Raw genomic sequence first — 9,575 nt, forward strand, 5'->3', positions numbered from 1 at the left:
CTTTATAATTCTGTCTTGTAAGTACCATTTGAGTTATCTTCAGCAGGGCTGAATCCCGTTTTGATGGCGTTAGCACAAAAGGGGGCGTTCCACGTTGTCCCATATACACAAAGAAGCAGGAAGCATAGTGCCACTGTTCTGTCTCCCATCTGAAGTCGGCTTTTTTCCAGCATGGGCAAAGTTATCACCTTCAGCTGGGAGATGATAGCCTGGATGCGACAAGAGTGGGCATTATTTTCTAACCCATGTCCTTTTAAAAGTATTTATGGCTTGTACCTTTTCTCACACTTTTTGTTTTCCTGCTGAAGAATTACTGCTATCACAAAAACCGGATATCATAAACATTTGGAAAGAACAAGCCTCCTGGATTCTCCTCGTCACCTGTTTCTCCTTCCGCTGCCGTCGCCTTTTTAAAAAGATTATTATCGAAACACGGCAGAATATCACCACGCCTGATTGTTGAGTGATCAATAATCTACGAAGCCAGCTCTAGCGAGTGGAAAGAGGAGGGATACAAACGAATCTCCCTGAAGCGAAAGGATTCCTCAGCACACTTATGCAATAAAGATGGCGGTATTTTACATATTTACCCCTCTGTCATCATGCCAGACTCTAGAAGCCACTATTTTTTTTTTTTAATCCTTATTTAAAGTAAATCTCTGTTTTTGTTAGAATCTATAAAACAGGCACCAGTAACATTTCAGTGTGAAATAACCCTCTCTACATCTGTTTGCTTAATTTATAACAGGAAGAGACCATTAAAATGTAACATCCTGGCTGCACAGTAGGGAAAAAAAGTTCGACCCACCATCCCTAAACCAACACATTAACCCCCTGCATATTTACTTGAAAGTGAGTAATGTTCAAACATACATGTACGTTGCTTCGTCTCTCATTTCTTCCCTAATCAGCAGGTGTTGACTCCTGAACTGAATGTGTGAACTGATTCCATTGCACAGCATTGCGGGATGGGATGGGATAAAACCTTCGGATCTGTACTGCTTGATCTGCAATGCTCATTCACACATGCAGGTCCATCGAGTCGATTCTACAGCCACCATGCTGAATGCACGTGTGAAGCAGCCTTCCGACTTGCTTGAAGAATTTACTTTCAGTGTAAATGTGCTTAGAGCTCTAAGAATAGCTGTTTCTAAAAGGGAATTGAATACATCAACATGAATGGCAGGAGTAGTCAGAAAGAAGCTACTTTAAGTAGATTTTGTGAGGTCTCCGACAACTTGCTGTTTCCTAAACATAGAACCTCAGTCCAGAAAATGTCGCTGTGAACAAGTCTTATTAAAAGCAACGGCTAGTCAGGGTAAGTCTTCTGTTGGTTTCGGCAAAACTTAGTCATGACTAAGTTGTGCTGGGTTGAGGCAGCGTGGGTAGGCATTCCAGAAATGTCTGGAGAATGACTATCTGGAGCCAAATATCTGATCCATGTATGTCAAGGAGCAGTTTTGACAGGTGGGATTCACTGATTCTAATAACATTTTCTCCTGGAAGAAAGTAGCTCTCATGGGCAGATTTCGCCTGAAAGTTCCCTAAGAAACTAAAGGCCAACCATCTCACTCTCTTGCTCTGATCGTGTTGCTCGAATGATGGCAAGAACTTCCCCCTAGCCCCTGTTTATGATAGATGAGACAGGCTGCAAAAACAAAACAAAAAAGGCAGGAAGAAAATGAAGCGTTGAGCAGGCCACAAAGCCTGACTTCTCTCAGACTGGCTTAAAATATTCTTAAAGATGATAATGATGGTTATTGTTAATTTCATTTCTATACTGCTTTAGAAAGCAAAAAAATCAAAGCAGTTTACAACCTACATTAAAATGTCAGCGAAAACAATCCGGAATAAAACGTTGCTGGAGAAAGTTAAGTACACATTCAAGGCCACATGAATGGGAAACTAAAGTCTAATCCTAAAGATTTCAAAATAAAACATTGCTAGATGAAGTCAAATGTAAGATGCAAAACAGAGAATAAAATATGATAAGTATAGAACATACCGGATGCTGTTATTGATAACATACCAAGAAGTGTGGGGAGCCTACCGTTGCCCCGATCACAGCAGGAATACATGCATTTAGTGCCTGCCTCCTGATTTTTAGCTGAAAGGACCATAGGAAGTGGGCTGAATGGGAAATATGTGAATGGCTCTCATCACAGGACAGTAGGGGTCAAATGGGACCACACTGTATATCTCTGGTTTCGAAAGGGCTGGTCTTAATTCCCTCACTGGCACACAGCTTAATAGTCTTTGGCTGGAGAAGTTTGGTAGTTTGGGAATAGGAACATGTGACTAGAAGGTGGATCAGCATAATTGTAAATCAATAATAAGCAAGCTTCTACGAATTGGCTTTCTAGATAGCAGCCTATATGAAGAATTTAAATCTGACCATTAAAACAAAGGGAGATTCAGGGAGTTTCCTGGAGACAACTATGCTTGCTCACTTATTTATAATGGCTTTCTTAAGAATTAGCCATACCACAGCTCTGGGTCACCTCAGATGTCTAAAATACTCAGCTGGCGATGGGATGTGTCATATATCCTAACATCTGTGAGTTGTTTCTTGAGGATGAAATTATCGCCAAAAGGAGAGAATCGAAGGACACAATCCACCAGCTCTGTCCCTCACCCAAGCCCACAGAAATTGCACACATTTTATACAAGTGTGTGCAAGTTATACCAAGCAGGGTACATAGAGAGTGCAAATTCCATAAGTCTATCTTCAGGAGCCAGGCAAACCGAGACACTTCCAAGTTCCATGGGCTTCCATGAGAATTCAGCATGTGCTTCACACCCCTATTCACATTAAGTAGGATTATAATTGTGTTTGGATCATTCCCAAGAAGTCGCTCTTAGTGCAGGATAAATCAGCCAACCCTTCACTACATCACGCAGAGAGCAAAATTCAGCATGACACAATGTTCAGAGAATGGGGGGGATTCCTAGGTGGGCTTCCCCAACCCCCTGTCATTTCAAAAAGCAGTTTTGACTTTGTTAGTGTGACCTGAATATGGCAAGAGATGGGCGACTTTTTGTATTTTAGCTTTTGCTAACTGATGATGCCTAAATAAAGATAAAGAGGTTCTCATTGTGCAATGGTAGTCCAATACATACTGGGGATTCCCATTCCCTTCTATGAGAAGGGAGACCATTGATGTGGGCAACTATCTGAAAATGCTTCCCTCTGCTCTGGGTGGAGACAAAACAAATTTATCAACATTTGGCATAACATTTAGCTAGGAATCTGCTAACGTAGCCTCATTGTGTCACACTGTGAAGGAGCTTCTGTTCATTCACGGCTTATAAATGGGAAGAGATTTTTTAAAAATGAAATTGGTCTGTTTTGAGCCACGTTAATCCGTAGGCAAGAGAACTGGCTTCCCCAAAGGAAGTGTGGAGAGGCTTTTGTTTTTAGCACTACTGTTAAAAGTAGCTTGCCGTCAGAGAAAAGGGTCCGTTAGGATTGCAGAAGTTACATAGATGCATCTCTATTTCTTTGTGAGAACAGAAAAGGGGAGGGTTCTCTCTCTTTTCCAAATATGCTGCAGTAATGCATTCTTCTTAAAATTGCGCCATGTAAATGGTACGTGCAGAAGAGCTCCCCTGTTACGATGGTGATGGTATTGTTCCCTGCCTTATGCAACCAGAGCCCACTCAAACTCATGCAGAAATCCGTAGAATCCATATCAAGGTGGTCGGAATCTGACAGTATTTTCACTAAACAGCAACCAGGTTGAGTTTCCTTTCGATGAAACCAATGCAGCCAAGTCTCATTCTTCTGATAGAAGAATTGAAGTAACCCCGAACCAATAGAAACCAAACTGAAACAGAAAAGATTGCTTAAATCTTGAGTGATCAATGCACTCACAGAGCCAAGGGTCTAATGCACATAGAAGGCGGCGCAATGTGATGTGGGTTCTTCTGTGCAGCACATTGTTTCACTCTTCGTCCCAATTCATGTACTCGTTTCCTCCTGATATTCATGGTGGGAGGGGGGGATGTATGTGCCCACATTTGTGTGTATTGGGCACTACGCCCAGTGAGTGTGCGAACTGGCCTTTCGCTAGCACGGTCCACATCATTTCCTGGCCAGCCTCACACCTGATGCTCTTTGGTTGTAAACTGCAAGCATCCTACCTAAACCAGCCCAGCATATTATGATCACAGTACGATGCAAATATGGCGATCCTGAGCATATCACCATCTCCTCCGACTCATTTGTTTGAAAGCGATCCCTTTTGAGAGCAGCCTTTTGCAATATGAGTTCACACACGGAATTCAGATGCAGTTGCTCCTTGTGTCCTCCTCTGCTGATTTTATTCACTTGGATGAAATCATCTTATTTAGATTAAGGTTGAGTGACTGGTGTTGCCAGAGATGCCATATTGATATTCCCATTTTGGGAGCTTTCCTTGATGAGATTTATCCGTTCAGTGGAAGTTCTTGGATCTCACACCTTCCCAAAGCCGTATTGAAGCAAATATATCTTTGCAAATACTGGTATATCTTTGCAAATATATCTTTGTACGAGGGTGTCTTTGATAATCGATAAATTCTTGCACGATAAATAAAACTCATGAGCCCTGTTTTTTTTGGGGGGGGGGTAATGGAAATAAATACATCAAAACAAATAGTGTATAATTATATTTAAAACATTGATTTGTTCGCTCTTTTCACATAGAAAATGATGTTCGCTAAGCATAAGCAACCGTCAGTGCCCTTCTGCCCCCATGAACTTCCCTACATGCCCCCACACAAGTGCATATGGCTAATTGTGCGCATGTGTGTGATCTGAACTAAGATCTAGTATTGCTTTCAAGAATTTTAAAAAAAGAGACAGAGTTGGAAATAGCTTTTCTTTAGGCTAAAATAATTTTACCTTATTAGGAAACCAGCTTGTATTACTGTATTATGCCTTTGCCTGTGTTTTATAGATGAAGATGTATAAAGTTAAAACTGCTATATTTTCACAGTTTCATTTAAAAAGAAATATCCGTAACCGTGCAATGTGTACTCAACCAATCATGCCCATTGGTACTTTTAAATATGCTGACATTAAACCGATTGCAGTACCAACACCGTTTTTTAGTATGGACCTCAATTATATGGATACTGCTTCTTTACAACAAAGAAAGAAAGAAAATAGAATTGAAGGTATTTTACTGTACTTGTAACAGTTTCAATATTCTGTAATATATTATGTGATAGTGAAGAAGTATTTTCAAGCTCACAGTTTTTCACAGGATGTAAATAATTGAAATGAAGGATGGTTTTTGAAACAAGCTTTTAGTTGTCATCACCAAAAAAAAATAATGTGCTCAGAAAATGCATTGTAAAGCTTTCATAATGCAATTAACAATTTTAAGCGGTGGGAAAGAATGTTCCAGTTTGTCAAAGCATGTTCTTGTTGTATCATGTACACTTGGCTTTGTGTTACCTGAGGTTGTGTCACTAGACAGTGGAGTCACTTTGAATTTCTGCAAGCTAGAGTGGGGGGAAGCAAAATGAAATTATTAATGGCCAGAATCCAAATAACTGAGTTCCATTTGCCCAATGTGTTCCATTTTGGGTTCCTCAACCAGCAGCGCGGCCATGCTGCATGCTAAACCACGTTTGAAACTGGCACGTGTATCCCTAACAATCCGTAATATGGCATGGGAAGATGGGTGGGGGTGGTCTACAGTTCAAAGAAAATAACTAAAAATAAGGTTGGTTTTTTAAAAAAATACTGTACAAGCCCTTGCATATACTTAATGTCGTTCTTTGGAACTTGGCCTTCATCTGCAGGATTTTCTGATTATTCTTCCCAATAGTAACCTTTTAAGCTTTTAGCAGGGAAAATGAATAATCTAGACTTTCAGACAGAGGGCACTTCACAGCTTACTACTTTCAGTTAGGTGGAGTAACAACAGCAGTCTGTTTACAGGGTGGCCAAATATGGGTGTCTTCACTCTGGTGACGCCTGTTCAGAAGCCAATGCACATGATGGCTTTGACATGATGGCCAGAAAGAGAGAAAGATACTCTCCCTGCAATTAATACACTATATAGAGGAGCCTATTTTTCTAGCCTGGGAAGCAGACGTAGTAATGTGTGATCTGGCCTCTAGGGCCAATTAACGTGAGACTTGGATTTGTTGCGAGATAACGGCCCCTAGTTTGTGATCAGCTCCCTGCTGGTGGCAGGGTGACGATCTCGCATACAAGAAGGCATTATTTTTATTGTTTAATATGGTGGACTTTTCATTAATTGTTATTCTTCTGGTTTTCCTCCTGTTAACTCTTCAGAAGAATGCCTCTGCCCCGCGAAAAGAGGCAGTCGCTCTTACCTGATTCCAGCAGAATTTAACCTTTCAGATATATTTGTAGATCTAAAAAGATTCTGAGTCGGTTTGCACACTTAAGCAAGCATCCTAGGGCATCCCCAGGTCTCATTATTCATCCTTCATAAAAAAAGAAGGACATAAATCAGTTTGCATACAATCCCAAGCACGAGGCATTGGGGTGCTGGGGGGAAGCTGTGAACCCAGTCCGTTGCCTGCCACAGAAAATCCTCAACAGGTCAATGTCCAAAGTAAGAATATTATAATGATCAGATACCTTTTTGTAAGAATCTCTACAAATAAATCTCCAGAGGTGAAACAATTTGAAAAGTGCCTGTCTGTGAACATTAGGGAAGATGGGGAAGTTCCCTATTCTTTTTACATAGCAATAAACTGTAATTGAATTGTTATACAATTCTGGTTTCAATGGGGGGTGGGCGGGCAGGGAGGTTACACTGGGTTCATTCGAATGCAACACAGCGAATCACAAAGTGCCATTTGTCTACTCTCTTCAGTTTTCAATTTACCTATTCTGTCCAGTGTCGATGGGATTTCCCATTGCCCAGAAGGAGGAAATAAATTTACAAGTGACTTAGAAAAAGTTCCATGGTAGCATCAAGTCAATCTGTTGTAGATGTATAGCATTTCTATTCTTTCCCAAATCCTGCCACCAATAGTTTTTGGAGTGTTGCCTAATAATTCCAACCATGGACGTCACTGCTAAAATGAAGTCCGTAAAAAATTTCTACTTCATGTCCAGCCACATATTTTACACCACATTGGCAGCTTACTACCCAGTAAGCTGATGCTGGATGATCAAACTGCACAGGCTCTTTTGATTAAAATTCGTGAGACTTAATGCCTCCCTTTTAACTCGCTGAACAATACCCTTTTTCTAACATTTCAGAAATAACCCTAGAACGGCAATAAATGTCACAGCGAGTGGGTCGGCAGGGCTTTTCAATTTTTAAAGAACTGGGTTTTGTCTTAGAACTAGCAAGAAGGTAATAGAATGCTCTCTTGACAACTTTGAGAGGTATTGAAATAGTTTTCAACAATCCCTGATTGATACTTTAGTCTTACAACACATGATCAATGCAGGCTTTAAAAAACACCCATTTTTAAAATATATTTGACTCATGGTTTAATTTATATTTGCCATGCAAAGCGTTTAATGATCACCCCTTAATTAATTTCAGCCTCTGATTTGTTTGCACGAACGATGGTTAATCAGAGAGGGGAAGTAAATGCACAGAAGCAAAGAGCCTGAATCACTTGTAGCCCTCAGTTTTCTTCACTTTTCTCTCAGTATACAACAGCATTTCCCCTTTCCTGGAGGAATCAGCAGTGGAGGCAATTCAGAAATATATATATATACGTATACGTACTTGGAGGAATATTGCACAAGAAGCTTCCTTGCTCAGTCATTATTGAAATGAACGGGAAGACAAAGCAGATTGTGACCAGGAGGGGGAAAAAAGCTTGTGAAAGGGACACCCTACTTGCCCATAAATCTTAAGTTAACAATCCTTGACCTTCCACTGGCTTGGAAACGAGTCCACAAGCCATGTAACGGGCCCATCAGTCTGAACACAGCCTACCAGACCCGATTCCATGCTTGTTTTTTGCTGCCTGCATGAGACCTCAAAAATGGGGCAGGGAAGTTAAGCACAGAGGTCATGACGTAGACAGCGGGTCACAAGTTGTGCAGGCCTGCCCTTTGACATTATCCCTGCATGGTATAACTGAATTGTTATTTTGCTGCTCCTCTCTTTAAAATAGGAATACTATCCAAAACATCCCTTTAAGGCTTCTCTGCTGCTTGCTACCATGAGGAGGGGAGGCAAATGGTATTACCAATGACAGGCCAAAAGCACGTGTGGGGAATCAGCCCCAACAAGCATGACCGAGGCCAGGGATGAGGGAATTCGCCATGCATTGTTTCCCCACATATGCTTTAGATGCATTATCTGGCCTAAAGAATCATTCAAATGCTGGGTCAGTTTGTGTTTGCTGGTTCCTGTTGAAAGGGGAGGTCAACTGGTGCTTTGAGGATGAGGGGAAGAGGGCAGGTTGTCATGGCGGATCCTCATGAAGCAATATCCTAGCGTTCATGCCCTCTCTGCAAACTAGAGGGGTAGCTTCATCCCAGGGTGTAGCAGTAGAGCAGTATTCAGTTCTCGTTCCTGATCGAATACAGCAGCCATTAGCCAGTGAGCCGAGTATCCATACACCCCAAAGTATTAAGTACACCAGTGCTAGTGAGCAAAACCGTAGTTCCTTAATTTTTTCTTCATTACGTTTCAAATGGTTTTAAGTGCAAACATGTTTCTTGCTCTTTCTTTTTATTTAAAGGCATTTACTTTCCCAGTAGTTTCCTTCCTGTGCGTTTAATATGCTACATAGCGGTTAAGCAACGCCTATGTTATCAGTTGGTTAATGATTATGTATGTGTTGTTCTTGTATTTATGTATAGTGTATGTATTGTAAATATACTCAGAGCTTTTCCTCTTCTTTACTGTAAAAGGGTGGTTTCTTTTTCTTGTTCCGTTCGCCCGATGATCATTGTGAAGGGAGTTCCCCCTAAAGAAACCCCACCAGAGGACAATTATTTCATGAACAAGTGTTAACGTTTTTAATGTTGTCTCAGACATATTTCTGTTGGTGCATTGCTTTTATGTATTCAACTTTCCTATGAATTGAGCTGTGAATTGAAATAGAGTTTAAACCTTTAAATGTATGCATTGGTATAAATATCTGAGTGGAGGCATGAAGGATAAATAAAGCATTTTGTATGGAACAACCCCCACCCCAACCCCTTATTATTACTCTGGATTGCTCGGGACTTACTCAATATGGAAGTTTTTGTCACAAAACCTTTACCACAAATAGGGTGGAGTTATTTTGTTTTTTTAAAATAGATTTTCTTCTTTGAAGAAACAAGTGTGTGTGGTTTTGGATCTTGGTGGCTGTGGAGATTATACATCATTGTTATGCAGTGAGAGTAGATTTTTTCCATTAGGCCAAAAATCTACTGCTGAGACTCTTGACTGCCTAGTGCCCTGAGCCCACTGTTCCAAGTGGCTGAATCTTTGAACTACCATTTAAATTCTTGCAATCCCCCTGATGTAACAATGCTCCAAAACGCTGTGGAAAAGTTAACTGGAAACCTCCACTGTGGACAGCCATTTAGGCCTTGCACAGTGACACAGAGCAACGTTACATCAGGGGCATTGTGGGAAATATAA

The 9,575-nt window shown here is 40.8% G+C and overlaps 1 protein-coding gene across 5 annotated transcripts in view; it reads left to right on the forward strand.

Moving 5' to 3' along the window:
• The window catches only part of KLF12 (KLF transcription factor 12), a 228,647-nt gene extending 219,517 nt beyond the window's left edge, over positions 1-9,130 (forward strand). For all 5 annotated transcript variants that reach the window (XM_083435893.1, XM_083435890.1, XM_083435892.1 and 2 more), the window contains one exon: positions 47-9,130. The gene's annotated coding sequence lies outside the window, so the exon portion shown is untranslated. The remainder of the gene's footprint in view (positions 1-46) is intronic.
• Positions 9,131-9,575: the final 445 nt, after the last annotated feature.

Source organism: Podarcis tiliguerta, assembly GCF_965153285.1.
Source record: "Podarcis tiliguerta genome assembly, chromosome: 4".
Taxonomy (NCBI): Eukaryota; Metazoa; Chordata; class Lepidosauria; order Squamata; family Lacertidae; genus Podarcis; species Podarcis tiliguerta.